The sequence below is a fragment of the Lagenorhynchus albirostris genome, chromosome 15 (genome assembly GCF_949774975.1).
Source record: "Lagenorhynchus albirostris chromosome 15, mLagAlb1.1, whole genome shotgun sequence".
Classification (NCBI taxonomy): Eukaryota; Metazoa; Chordata; class Mammalia; order Artiodactyla; family Delphinidae; genus Lagenorhynchus; species Lagenorhynchus albirostris.
The window spans coordinates 32739963-32754171 of NC_083109.1; positions in this window are offsets into that span (position 1 = coordinate 32739963).

The window sequence follows — 14209 nt, forward strand, 5'->3', positions numbered from 1 at the left end:
AAGCAGTCTTGAGGGAAAAAAACGGAGCTGGAGGAATCAGACTCCCTGACTTCAGACTATACTACAAAGCTACAGTAATCAAGACAATATGGTACTGGCACAAAAACAGAAATATAGATCAATGGAACAAGATAGAAAACCCAGAGATAAACCCACGCACCTATGGTCAATTAATCTGACAAAGGAGGCAAAGATATATGATGGAGAAAAGACAGTCTTCTCAGTAAGTGGTGCTGGGAAAACTGGACAGCTACATGTAAAAGAATTAAATTAGAACACTCCCTAACACCAATACAAAAATAAACACAAAATGGATTCAAGGCCTAAATGTAAGACCGGACACTATAAAACTCTTAGAGGAAAACATAGGAAGAGCACTCTTCGACATAAATCACAGCAAGATCTTTTTTGATCCACCTCCTAGAGTAATAGGATTAAAAACAAAAATAAACAAATGGGATCTAATGAAACTTCAAAGCTTTTGCACAGCAAAGGAAACCATAAACAAGACAAAAAGACAACTCTCAGAATGGGAGAAAATATTTGCAAACGAATCAACGGACAAAGGATTAATCTCCAAAATATATAAACAGCTCATGCAGCTCAATATTAAAGAAACAAACAACCCAATTCAAAAATGGGCAGAAAACCTAAATAGACATTTCTCCAAAGAAGACATACAGATGGCCAAGAAGCACATGAAAAGCTGCTCAACATCACTAATTATTAGAGAAATGCAAATCAAAACTACAATGAGGGGGCATCCCTGGTGGCGCAGTGGTTGAGTGTCTGCCTGCTGATGCAGGGGACGTGGGCTCATGCCCCGGTCCGGGAGGACCCCACATGCCACAGAGCGGCTGCTCCTGTGAGCCATGGCCGTTGAGCCTGCGTGACCGGAGCCTGTGCTCCACAACAGGAGAGGCCACAGCAGTGAGAGGTCCGTGTACCACAAAAAAACAAAACAAACAAACAAAAAAACTACAATGAGGTATCACCTGACACTAGTTAGAATGGGCATCATCAGAAAATCTACAAACAAATGCTGGAGAGGGTGTGGGGAAAAGGGAACCCTCTTGCACTGTTGGTGGGAATGTAAATTGATACAGCCCCTATGGAGAACAGTATGGAGGTTCCTTAAAAAACTAAAAATAGAATTACCATATGATCCAGCAATCCCACTACTGAGCATATACTGAGAGAAAACCATAATTCAAAAAGACACATGTACCCCAATGTTCATTGCAGAACTATTTACAATAGCCAGGTCATGGAAGCAACCTAAATGCCCGACAGACAAATGGATAAAGAAAATGTGGTACATATATACAATGGTATATTACTCAACCATAAAACGGAACGAAATTGAGTCATTTGTTGAGATGTGGATGGATCTAGAGACTGTCATACAGAGTGAAGTAAGTCAGAAAGAGAAAAATAAATATCGTATATTAATGCATGTATTTGGAACCTAGAAAAATGGTACAGATTAACTGGTTTGCAGGGCAGAAGTTGAGATACAGATGTAGAGAACAAACGTATGGACACCAAGGGGGAAAACCGTGGTGGGGTGGGGATGGTGGTGTGCTGAATTGGGCGATTGGGATTGACATGTATACATTGATGTGTATAAAATTGATGACTAATAACCTGCAGTATAAAAACAAACAAACAAAATCAACTAATACTACACTTTCTTTTTGTATTTGTATGGAAATATGTTAATATAAATGTTTCAGACATTACATGAAATTTCTAAAAATCTTATATGTTCTTGTATAATGTTATAAGTCATAATTCTAGTTATTATTTTAAAATGTATATCTCAGAAACAACTAAATTTCCTTGTCATTTGCATTATTATGAACTTTCATCAAATCTTTAACTGTGGTCATTTTTGTCTTTTGTCATTTTCAGACAGTTCTGGGTGTACTCTGATGCTTTTGCAAAAATGTTCCTATAAAAGGGTTTCATCTTCAAGGAATCCATGGAAAAGACTCTGACAAGTACAGGTTTCTGGTAACTGACTATACTGCTGAACTGAATGAATAAGCATTTTCAGAACTCTAATGGAAAACTGATGAATTCATGAAAGTGCTAACAAAAGATCAAGATGAAAAAAAATTAATTACATGGGACTGAGTGAACTGATGAGGATGATTATAATTTTTGTGACTTTCTGTTTGAATAATAATAAAAAACGATGTCTCTCACACACAACACACACACATGCAATGGAATATCACTCAACCATAAAAAGAATGAAATCTTGCCATTGAGACATGGGTGTACCCAGAGGATATTATGCTAAGTGAAATAAGTCAGACAGAGAAAGACAGATATTGTATGATTTCACTTATATGTGGAATATAAAAAAACAAAACAAATGAACAAACATAACAAAACAGAAACAGAGTCATAGATACAGAGAAGAAACAGGTGGTTGCCAGACGGGTGGTGGATGAGAGGATGAGTGAAATGGGTGAGGGAGATTAAGAGGTACAAACTTCCAGTTACAACATAAATGAGCCATAAGGTTGAAATGTATGGAGAATACAGTGAATAATAATGTAATATCTTTTTATGGCAACAGATGGTAACTAAATTATCATGGTGATCATTTTGTAATGTATAGAAATATCAAAACATTGTGTTGTACACCTGAAACTTAACATAGTGTTGTAAGTCAATTATACTTCAAAAAACAAACAAGCAAACTCAAAGTAAAAGAGATCAGATTTGTCCTTACCAGAGGTGGAGGGTGACTGGGTGGGAATTGAATGAAGGCAATCAAAAGGTACAAACTTCCAGTTATAAGATAAGTACTAAGGGTATAATGTACAACATGATTAATATAATTAACATTGCTGTATGTTATATATAAAAGTTGTTAAGAAAGTAAATCCTAAGCGTTCTTGACACAAGGAGAAACGATTTTCTTTCTTTTTCTTTTACTTTGTATCTATATGAGATGATGGATATTCACCAAACTTATTGTGGTATTCATTTCATGGTGTATGTAAGTCAAGTCATTATGATGTACACCTTAAACTTATATAGTACTGTATGTGAATTATATCTCGATAAACCTGGAAGAAGGAAAAAAATATTTTGAAACTAATATGTTCAATCTAATACCAACTGAGTATAGCCTTTAGCTTGGGATAGTGAGAATAGTAACTAGCAACTTAATATCAAGAAAAAGATTCATAAGATTCTTTACATGGTTACTTGTTGGGCTTTTTTTTTCCACATCAATAATTGTAGGACTAAATTACATTGATACCTAAAATGCCATCAGCTGACCAATGACTCGTGGAAGTGACAGATTGCAGGCAAGCATATACAGCTGATTTTGCATGGCACACTTCCAGCCACATGGCTAGTTTGGTGTTGGGCAGGGGGCAGGTGAAATAGTTTGTCATGGATGGTTATATCTTTTTTTAACTTTTTGAGAGTTGGCTTTTCTCAATTCCTATTTATGACCATGGGTGGAGGCGATCAATATACTTGATGCTAAATAGAACTCAAGTAATATAATGGTGAATGGCTGAAAAGACAGGTGGGCAGGCAAGTAGGAGGGAGACAGGTAAAGTCTATTTGAGGCACGTATACCTCATCTACATAGAGAATACCCATGAGGAATCCTGCTTCCCACTGCCATGCCAGGCTTAGCAGTTCACACTCCCCCTCCTGACTCAGGCACCGACTTATTGGGGAAAGGGAAACAAGATTCAATTTGGGATAATGTAAATAGGAAATCAGAAGCCCCTATCATTTTTTTAAATTGAAAATGCTAAATCCATCTAATGCACAGCATTGTGATTAGAGTTAACAACACTGTATTGTACTTGAAAGTTAACAACACTGTATTGTACTTGTACTAGGAGACTTGATCTTAAATGTTCTCACTACAAACAAGAATGATAGTTTTGTGCCATGATGGAGGTGTTAGATAACACTACAGTGGTCATCATATTGCAATCTATAAATGAATCAAATCAACACATTGGGAACCTTAAATATATACAATGTTATATGTCAATTATATCTCAGTTTTTTCCAGTTTTATTGACAAATAATTGACACACGTCACTGTGTAAGTTTAAGGTATACAGCATTTACATATTGATTTACATATATTGTGAAATGAAATGATTACCACACTGGGCTTAGTTAACATTTATCATCTCATATAGACACAATAAAAAGAAAAGAGCAATTTTTGAATGTATAATGTTGTAAGAGATGAAGATTTAATATATCCATCTCTCCTTCCTCATCCTCTCTCTAAAACTTTATTATCCTTTTACTTATATCAATAAGTCGTGTTTGCGTCACTTATATCTCAATTTAAAAAAGAAAGAAAGAAAACGCCAAATCCTATCAGAGCAATTTGGCATGCAGTTTTCCCCTAAAAATTATGTCTCTAATTTTTGACATGCACACTTTTGATATATGTGACATATAAGTTATGTAAAGTTATATAAAACCTTCAAATTAACCCTGTAGTTTGGGCATTATCTCTCTTTTATAAAATAGGAAAATGAGGTATCATGTAACTTTCCTAAGTGACATACCTAGGAAAAAATGCATTTAGTTAAGTGGAAGTCTTTTGTGCCTTTATAGGGGCAGTAAAATGTCATACAGGAGAATGGGAGGTTGACTGGACAGGGAACTGCAGACCAGCTGAGTTTTTAGTGGCCATGAATGCAGTGAGGCCAGTTAGAAGTGCTGCTTGCTCTTCTCCAGCCATATCCAGAGGTGTGGGTACAGACACAGACTTGGAGGCAAGGTGGACATAACCAGAGGGGTGTGATGAAGCAAGACAGTGTAGGGGCCTTGCGGGCACAAAGGATTCCAACAATTGACCATCTAATGAAAGCTTGACGAGGCAGGGAGTGAGAGCACGAGAGGAGGTGGGCTACAGTTAAAGAAGATGACTGAGGCATTAGTGGTTCTATTGCGAGGAGGGTACCAGAGGAAGTGAGCAGTGATGAGGGAGTGGGATGCGTGAAATTTCTGAGAGGTGTTAATACTGGACAGGACATGTCTGGGGTGTGACCACGGGAACAAACAACTGAGGAGACAAGATCATTGGTGGAGAGCTGGGAGGCCAATGTACTGAAAATACTATCTACCAAGATATTGATCTTACCAAGGATAATGACTAGAGAGTGTTAGAGAAAGTGACAATGATCCAGGAAGTGAAACTTCAAGGAATAAACTCATCTACCCAGACTTTGGTAGATGATTGTGACCACAAGGCTGGTAGGAAAAACAATCTGTGGTGGGATGGAGGGAGCGTGTTCCAGGAAAGCAGCAAGCAGCTGTGGGACTGTGGCCCATGAGAGGCCAGCAGCCAGAACTGGGACATCCCAGTGGTGACTCATCTCAGGGCTGGGTCATTAGTGAGGCCTGAAGTAGGGACATGGGTGATGCCACCAGAACATTTAGGAAGTCACTGACCCAGACTAAGTTCGTTCCTCTCTCCCTCCTACTGCTCACCCAACTTTGGAGGGAAGTCCAGAGCTTGTCGTGACACCATGGAAGAAGTTGCCTAGACTATGAGGTCAGAACAAAGCCAATGGGTGTTTACAACAAACACTCATTAAATTTCAATGTTGGCTTTGAAGGTCATCTCATCTAAAAAGACAGTTGGTGAAGCATCCCACCTCATGAAAGGGAAAGGGCCCTTTCTACCCCTAAGGCACCTCAACTTTACACTGTTCCGAGGGTCAAGGACCCTCAAACTATAGATGAAATGTGTTTACTCTGTGGCACCTAGCACATATTAAGAACTCAGTAAAGGTTTGTGGAATAAATGGATGAATGGATAAACAATGTCTTCTCAGAGCTTCCCTGGTAGCGCAATTGTTAAGAATCCACCTGCTAATGCAGGCGACACGGGTTTGAGCCCTGGTCCGGGAAGAACCCACATGCCGCGGAGCAATTAAGCCCCTGCACCACAACTACTAAGCCTGCGCTCTAGAACCCATGAGCCACAACTACTGAGCCTGCGTGCTGCAACTACTGAAGCCTGCGTGCCTAGAGCCCATGCTCCGCAACAAGAGAAGCCACCATAATGACAAGCCCGCGCACCACAACGAAGAGTAGTCCCCGTTCGCCGCAACTAGAGAAAGCCCGCATGCAGCAATGAAGACCCAACGCAGCCAAAAATAAATAAATAAAATAAATAAATTTATTTTTTAAAATGTCTTCTTGGTAGAATCAGGAGCTGGAGATAGCCCTCCGGGTACAAGCAGCAGGAAAGTGTCCCTGGATCTTTAAGTTTATCCTAAGGATCTCACCTCCCCATCACCTCCTCCGTGTTTTAGGAGAATCCAAACAGAACTGCTTCCCCCACCCACGTGGCCTCTAACTGCCTGCAGCCTAGACACAGGCTCTCAGGGGTTTCAGACAAAGTAGATGAAGAGAAGCAGTCTGTCAGTCCTTCCCCCGAGGCTGCCTTCCCAGAGCTTGCTTGTTTCTCACAGAGCATCACATGCCCAGTGCTGGGAAGGGATGAAGAAAGAGCCGTGACCTTCATACACTGGGGCAACATCCCTGCTCTGAATGGAGATCTCTCACAGCTACAGAGCACCATCCTCCCTGCTCCCAAGAAGGGAGGTCCTTCATTCTGGGTTACAGAGTCATGGAGTGACTTAGTGGGTCCCAGGCTGACTCTGCAGCTCTCTTGGAGCAGAAGGCAGCTGGGGCACATCACCAGGGTGAAGCACATCACCCCTTCCTGCTCGTCATATCTCCCAGTGTGGTCTCCCAGGGCCACGGCCACATGGTCAGCTCCCCAAAGGCAGTGAAGCCCTTGCCCCCGATTTTAGCCCAGGTCCTCAGCAGGCCCTCGTGAGAAGCAGCAAAAAGGACAAAGTGCCAAGTGACCTTTTTAAATGATGCTGAAAAGACTACTAAAGCAGTTCAGTTATTATTATTCCCAAGATGTACAATTCAGTGGAAATAGGCAAATTACAAGCAATAATATACTATGTGAGCATACACACTCTTCTGTTCAGAGAAAGGTCTGAAATAGCCTAACCAAATCAGTGCCATTTCTCAGGGATAATGTGAGAAATGGCCTTTACTTTTATTTTGTAGATTTTTGCTTATCTATATTCTAAATTTCCTTAAAGTTGCAAATCAAAAAGACATTTTTAAGAGGAAAAAGAAAATGAGATTGTATCTCACAGTGTACCTTTCATCCAAAGCTCAGAGGTGTTTTTCTGAGAAGCCTGGAAAAGAGCCAACCCCGCCACTCAGACTTGCCAGGTTCTCTGGGGCCCACTCCAGGCATTCAGGAACCTTAAGGCCCTGGCCTGAGCCCACCTACAGGGGACAGACCTGATGTGTTATACTTTGGTCATTTTTATTTATTTGTCCATGTATCACCTGGGGCCTAGTGAGTGCCAGGCTCTGAACCAAGTGTTGGGGTTAAATTCTGTCCTGGTGAAGAGAAGGGTGCTAGGTATTGAATTGTGTCCCTCCAAATCACATTGAAGCCCTAGCTCTCAATGTGATGGTATTTGGAGATGGGACCTTTGGGAAGTACTTAAATTTAGATGAGGTCATGAGGGTGAGATGTCCGCTATGGGATCAGTGCCCTTATAAGAAGAAGAAGAGAAGCTCATTCTCTCTCCAAGAGCACACACCAAAGCAAGAAAGGCCATGTGAGGACTCAAAGAGAAGGTGGCCATCTGCAAGCCAGGAAGAGAGTCTTCACCAGGAACTGATCATGCTGGCACCCTGATCTTGGAATTCCAGCCTCCAGAACTGTGAGAAATAAATTTCTGTTATTTATGCCACCTCTGTCTGTGGTGTTTTGTCATGTCAGCCCAAGCAGACTAAGACAAAGGGCACATAAATCAGAAGTACAAAGCAATGTGCTAAGTGCTGTAGGTGGGGTGATGACGCCAGAAAGTTCTAGATAAAGCCCTGCTCTTTTGCAAGCTGCTCAGTGCCCTGGAGCAGGGACATAGCTGGCCATATGGTGAAGGCAAGGCTGCCCAGAAACTGGGTGCAGATGCAGATGGAAGGGAAGGGAGCTTTTTGTGCAGGGTCCCAGGCTAGCCCAGCACACGTGCATGCTGCTGAACTGCGGGACACATACTATTAGTCTGAGTTTCTTGTCAAGGGGACGAGAGAGTAGAGGAAGCCAAAAGACTTGTCCTTTCCTGGTACGGGGCCAAGCTAGGAAAAGTGCCGTTTATTAGTTTCTCTTCTCTTTGGCATCCTCTCAACCCTCCTCTAAATCCTGTAACTGTTTCCCTGCACTCTTGTCCCCCATACTGTCTTGCTGTATAGAGGGCAGGATAAGACCTACTTGTGCTCCAAAATTATCTGCCTGTCCTCCTAGCCAATCAGAACATCCACTCCCTCAGCACCTGCATCAGAAATTAATCCACACTGAGATGCAAATGACTGATTGGATCAAAATCTTACTAGAGAGTTTCCCAGAAAGAGTATGTAGACAAGTGATTTTTTGAAGTTGGACATTCTTCTTTATTACTAATTCCCCAGAGCTTCTGATATGCTGTCGGTCAGAATTTCCAAAGGTGTGGACTGGGACTGTCTCCCTAACCTTTTACCTAGAGAATGCTTTTTTTGTATAACACCTCTTACATCTTACCTTTGTCTCCAGAATTCCATAGTAGGCACTATAAAAACTTTGTCCCGAAGTTTTTGCATTTTAAAAATAGGTCTATGACTCTAATAAACTGCTGTTGGAATTTCTGACTGTGTAACGAAGAGTAAAGGAACTTTCCTGGCTTGTGTGTGTGTGTAGCAGTCAGATCTATGTGATGATGACTCTGAATTGTCTATCTGACATCCTGCTCAGTTCCAGACCAATATATCCAGCCGCTCTTAGGACTTTCTTCTTGGGTGTACCCAGACACTTCAGACCAGAGAGGCCCAAAGGGGAAATCACTATAGGCCCTCACGTCAGCACATGGCAGGATTATTCACCTAACTGCTCAAGACAGAAACCTAGGAGTCATGATCGACACCGCCCTTCCCCTCACACCATGCAGCCACACCAAGGTTTGCAGGTTCTGTTACTCAGTATCTTCCAGATCTGAACCTCCCCTCCTCCCCCATCACTCCTGCCAGCGCTCATGCTGAAGACCTCATTACTTCTCTCCTGATTGACCAGCAGTCTCTTCTCTGGACAACTGGCGTAATAATGGTATCTGCCTCACTGGGTGGCTGTAAAGAATAAAACACTTAATAAACATAGAGCAACAATCTTCTCACTCCTCGGCTAAATACCCACCCATTCAGTAAATATTACATGTGTGCATTACTTCTGGATCAGTGCTTGGTGCTAATGTTACAGAGTAGATATTTTCTGTTCGCTCAAAGGTCTAAGAGAAGAAACACACAAAAAGTAACTGAGGTAAAGTGTCCCAGGTGATGAAGACACAAAGGAGGAAGCAAGTGGCCAATTCAATCCCAGGGAATTGGGAAAGAGTCCACGGAGGACACATGGGGACCTAATGGGTCAGAGCCGTTAAGCGATCAATGTCATGGTCTTGTCCATAAAATTCACTTGACGTGGCACACACCTCCTTCAACGAAGCAAGCAAGTCAGACACTGACCTGTCAGCCCCAAGTAGTTCCTGGCTTCTGCCATCTCTATCTCCTCATCTAGACCTTCTCCAGTTCCAACCAGGAGAGTCTGGGGTCCTTGGGGGTCCAAATATGCTATTTGACATTTCTGCTGACTCACTCATGATGGCTTGCTTGCATGTTTGGCAACTTTTTCGTGTACCAATATTTGGCTTGCCTTAATTTGAAGGATGAGAGTAACTTATTCCAAGTGAAATTTGGATTTACTTCTGCAAGGTATCCCAGGGTACGACCAACAAGGAAGTATTTGAAAATCATTTCTCGGTCTGGGTTTTCTTCTGATCATGTGGTAGTGTAAATTCAAACCTGGAAACAGTGTGAGGATAGACCTGTTCTAGGAAGGGGGACCCCTTCCAGGGCCTGAGAGTGGGCTCTTGTCTAACACTCTGAAATGAGTTGTCCGGGGATACACATATGCTGACAAAACAAGAGACTTTATTGGGAAGGGGCACCCGGGAGGAGAGCAGCAGGGGAAGGGAACCCAGGAGGACTGCTCTGCCATGTGGCTCGCAGTCTCAGGTTTTATGGTGGTGGGGTTAGTTTCTGGGTTGTCTCTGGCCAATCACTCTGACTCAGGGTCCTTCTGGTGGTGTGCACATTGCTCAGCCATGATGGATTACAACGAGGAGGATTCTGGGGAGTTGGTAGGACTTATGGACTGATGTCCCCTCTCTCCTTTCGACCTTTCCCTAATTCTTCAGGTTGGTGGTAGCTTGTTAGTTCTGTCTTCCTTACCAGGACCTCCTGTTCTAAGATAACTCATGCAAGTGGCTACTATCTTGCCTGGCCAGGGCAGGCGGTTTCAGTCAGTGTTTCCCCTAACAGACCTATGATTTGAAATTTTAGGGAAGACTTTTCTCCCACTTAACCCTGAGCAGAGGCCTGAGAAACACTGACAGTGATTTTCTGGGAGTCATTAATTTTCTAGATCACCCTTTCACCCAAACTGTAGCCTTTTGGCATCCCTGGCATTTGGAGAGTCTCAGTTCCATCCTCCATCTTGCATGGGCCAAAAATATTATGACCTGTCCCTCCCCGGGGTCTTTGAAATCCACTCTCTAGCTTTCTGGAACAGCAGACTCTTCAGGGTAGCCATAATTTCAATTTTGGTTTTGTCTTTTGTGGGGTTTTCTTGCTTTCTAGAGCATTTATTATTTTAAATAAGTTTATGTTTTGTGGTGAGAAGCTGTTTCAGTGTATCTAATCTGCTATATTTCTGGATATGGAAGTTTCCCTCTGATATAGATAGATAGATATATAGATAGATATATAGATAGATAGATAAATGATAGATAGATAGATAGATGATTGATAGATAATAGATAGATAAACCAAACCACACCTTGATCTTGGACTTCTAGCTTCCAGAACTGTGAGAAAATAAATTTCCGTTGTTTAGACTACTGAGTCTATGGTATTTCATTACGGCACCCCTAGCAGATGAATATAGTAGCCATCAGTCAACTTCAACAATTATTAACATTCTACCATTCTTGTTTCATATCATATCACCACCTCCCCAGCTTTCACTTAATTTTTGGCCGGATTGTTACTTTAAAGCAAATCTATGCCATAGTATTATTTTACCTGTAATTGCATCAGTATTTCCAAACAGGCAAGAACTTTTTAAACATAGCCACAGTATCCACATGGCTTTTGACTAAGAATTCTAGTTCCAGGAATTTATCCTAGGTACAGTTGCACGCGTGCTCCACTTGGCCTTTGGGAGGAAATAGCGTTCGTGTTGCGGCTTGTTCACAAGATCCCCTCTGTCACTGACCACCTTCTAACAGGCCAGGCTTCTGCTGCTCCCAGGAGCTCACTATGCCCTCAGCAGCCAGCAGCATAGCTCAGGCTGTCTACTGAAGACCCTTCTTTCACCAAGTCTCCTGCACTGGAGCTGTGCAACCTGTCCCAATCCCATGTGTGTGCAGCGATGGAGCCACTAGTATTCCGCAAGTCTCCCTACTTATCTAGGGGCTGGTTCGGCAGCCCTCCCTACTCTGCCTCAAGGGGAGGAAGTGAGATGCAAGGACCCTGGAATCTCACCTGCTCAATCTCCCTCTCTCTTTTTTCCCCACACGTGGCTGGCTTGGAAGTGCTTTCTCTTACTTTCCTTTCTTGTTGGGAAGGGATGTCCCGTGCTTCTTCTTTCCCAGTGTCCTTGACTCACACCTTCTGTAAGGCCACATGGCAGAACAGTTGCCAGGGAAGATCATTTGAGGCAAAGAAAAATATCTGGAAGTATAATTCCAAACTGTTATCCTTGACAAACTTTCGTATGTTTGAATTTTCTGTTGCATGTGAATATTGTTTAAAAAAAGAAAAGACCTCAGAAGAAAAAAGAAAATTCAGGTAAAACTCAAGCTTCTGAATTCATTGTGATGTTGTAGTCTTCTATAGGAAAATTCTGTATCTTAAGCCTACTTATTTGATACTAGCAAATTAATGCATGCTTACTTCTTTTTGATCCAGTTATTTATTGTTTTTATTATTATTTTGTGTATGTGAACCCAGTTTGCCTTAAATCAGTCAAACAAACAAGAACAATTACTTTTCATGTCATCGGGCATCTCTGATATCTGACCAGACTGCTTCATTCCAAAGCAGTGCACTGGGCTAGTAGCAGTCCTTACCACAAGTGACCCGAAATGTGCTGAGCAGAGGCTGGCTCATGTCCACCATTAGTCCTCAGCATGACATGGGATCTGATGTGGCACAGAGCTGGGAAGATGTTTGTGGAATGCTGGTGAAATGCAGCCAGCTCTTTTCTGCTCTACAAAAGACAATGGTACCTGCTAAGCTGCACAGAATCCCCCTTTCCTGGAACTGGCTTCCAGGAAGAGAGACAGCGGCCTCCAGCTAGTTCACTTGGAGCCACTGGGGACAGAGACAGCCCTGATGGGCAGTGCTGAGTGGCCACTCTCTCTAGCAGCAAAGGCAGCAGAGACCACCTCGACTCAGAGACCTGGGTCCCTTTGAGAGAAGCAGGTTTGACTCAGTGACAGCTGGTCAGCTGCCATGATATCTGACATTAATTCGAAGAATAAGGAGGAGGTAAAGTACTAAGAGACAAGAGAGAGACAAAGACAGGACTTCCCTGGTGGTGCAGTGGTTAAGAATCCGCCTGCCAATGCAGGGGCCACGGGTTCAATTCCTGGTCCAGGAAGATCCCACATGCCGTGGAGCAACTAAGCCCATGTTCTAGAACCCGTGAGCCACAACTACTGAGCCCACATGCTGCAACTACTGAAGCCTGTGTGCTTAGAGCCAGTGCTCCACAACAAGAGAAGCAACTGCAACAAGAAGCCTGTGCACTGCAACAAAGAGTAGCCCCCACTCACCACAACTAGGAAAGCCTGCACACAGCAAAGAAGACCCAAGACAACCCTAAATAAATAAACTTATTAAAGAGAAGAGAGAGAGAGAGAGAGAGAGAGAGAGAGAGAGAGAGAGAGAGAGAGAGAGAGAGAGACAAAGACACTTTTTCCTCCATACTTCTAGAAATACTGGTGTTTTGGTAACTGACATCAACAAAGACTGAAAAAGAATGCATTACCAGGTAGAAGCAGGCAGTCCCAAATTTCTGTCCTTTCCCACTCAATCAACATTTTTGGAAAAGGGATCCCATGACCAGTGTGGCAGGAATAAAGCCTGGCCTGAGCCATTCAGAGGCCCCAAGTGCAGTACTGAGGAGACGGGGAGCCCCTCTCCTAGCTCTCAGAATTTAGGACTTGGGGGATAGACTTCTCCTTAGAGGATCCCTCATAGCCCCCTTTCTCCAAGATGAATTGCTGGCTACTGCTACTGCCAATCCACACTTTGTACTTGTGTGGATTCTCTGCTGTTTCATTGATGTGTGTTTCTATCCTTTCACAGTACCACACAGTCTTGATTCCTGAAACTACATTAAGTTTTGAACTCAGGTAGAGTGATTCCTCCCACTTCATTATTTTTCAAAATTGTTTTTAACTACTCTAGGTCCTTTGCCTTTACATATAAATTTTAGAATAATCTTGTGTATATCTATAAAATGCTTTGCTGGGACTACCATAAGACTTGCATTAAAACTGTGTAACAGTGTGGGGAAAATCAACACGTTTACTAGAATGAGTCTCCCAATCCATAAACCTGGAATACCCCTCCATTTATTTAGATCTTTGTTTCTTGTGTCAGTGTTGAATAGCTTTCAGCATACATGCCCTACATTTTGTTATATTTGTACCTAAGTACTTTTCTTTTTTTAGCAATTGTAAATGGTACTACATTTTAAATTTTGGTGTCCACATGTACATTGCTAGTATACAGAAGTAGTGTTTTTTTATGTCGATTTAAAATTTTTTTTTGATTTTTGTATGTTAATCCTCTGACCTTGCTGAACTCATTTACTAGTTCTAGTAGTTTGTTTGTTTGTAGATTCCTTGGGATTTTTCTATGTAGACTATCATGTCATCTGCAAATAGGGACACTTTGATTTCTTCCTTTCCAATCTGTATGCCTTTTCTTTCTTTTTTCCTTTTTTAATCTGTTGCACTGGTTAGAACTTCCAGTACTATGTTGAATAGCACTG